General features: G+C 42.2%; 1 long non-coding RNA gene across 1 annotated transcript in view; it reads right to left on the bottom strand.

The window, feature by feature from the left end:
* Positions 1-1,006, bottom strand: part of LOC106807329 — a 6,893-nt gene extending 5,887 nt beyond the window's left edge. Inside the window, exon 1 of the long non-coding RNA XR_001393649.1 lies at positions 974-1,006. This is a non-coding gene — a long non-coding RNA (uncharacterized LOC106807329). The remainder of the gene's footprint in view (positions 1-973) is intronic.
* Positions 1,007-1,159: the final 153 nt, after the last annotated feature.

Genomic DNA, 1,159 nt, shown 5'->3' with positions numbered 1-1,159 from the left:
TAACCATATCAGATAGTTACCAGGGTACGTTCCGGTATACCGGACCGTACCCAGGGTACGTTCCGGCAGTACCCTGGGGGACATAGACCCTATGAGGACTACTACCACTGCCACTACTACTAGGCTACTATGGCTACTAATGCTGCTACTGCTGCTACTGCTGCTATTCTCACTACTGCTACTATTGTCACAAGGGCTTCTACTATTACTACTTATTACTATTATTACTATTATTACTATTATTACTATTCTACTATTACTACTTTTACAATAATACAAGGATATCCTGTTACTAACATAAAATTTTCTGTCTCGGTATATTCATTTCTATATAAAACACTTTGTACACACCTTCTAATCCATTGTTTTTTCTCTTTTCAAATTAAGGCTAATATAATACACGGAACTCGCTTAATACGATTATTTTTGTTTGGCCCGTCAGTTTCGTACTAACGGGGTGCGACTGTAGTAATGAATTGTAGTAATTGAATGAGGTGTTTAGGCTTTGCAGTAATTGTATCTATTTGTGAACAATTTAACGTTACTAAAGTTCTTAATTATACATATAACCCTATATAAAACACTTTGTACACACCTTGTGATCCATAATTTTTTCTTTGTTAATTCGGTGCTAATATATGTTGAAATGGTTAATGCGAAACCCGCTTAATACAATTATGTTTCTTTGGCCCGTCAGTTTTCTACTAACGGAGTTTGACTGTAGTAATGATTCTTGAAAAAATGTAGGCAAACGCTTCGCAGTAATGGTTTATATACTCCGCACGTGGTGTAGGGGAACGTATTGTTTTCGCGCCGTTTGTGTGTGCGTGTGTGCGTGTGTGTGTGTGTGTGTGTGTCTGTGTGTCTGTGTGTGCGCGCGTGCGCGCGTGTGCGTGTGCGTGTGTCTGTCTGTCTGCTCGATATTTTTGCAACCGTTAGAGGTAGAAACTTCAAACTTTGTCCAGAGGTGGACCTTAGGGGGCGGTAGAACCCTATTGATTTTGAGCAGGGGCGGCGCCAGGGTATTTTGCTAGGGGGGCGAAACCAGGTGCGTGTACTGGAGCACGCGAAGGGGGGGTCTGGGGGCTGTCCCCCATATTTTTTTTAAAATTAGACCCCCTCAGATGCGTTTTCTGCGCGAGTAGGGGGGGTCCGGATC

This window comes from Priapulus caudatus, unplaced genomic scaffold, assembly GCF_000485595.1.
Source record: "Priapulus caudatus unplaced genomic scaffold, Priapulus_caudatus-5.0.1 Scaffold208, whole genome shotgun sequence".
NCBI classification, from domain to species: Eukaryota; Metazoa; Priapulida; class Priapulimorpha; order Priapulimorphida; family Priapulidae; genus Priapulus; species Priapulus caudatus.
The sequence above is the reverse complement of the archived record's forward strand: the minus strand, read 5'-3'. Positions and strand labels throughout refer to the sequence as shown.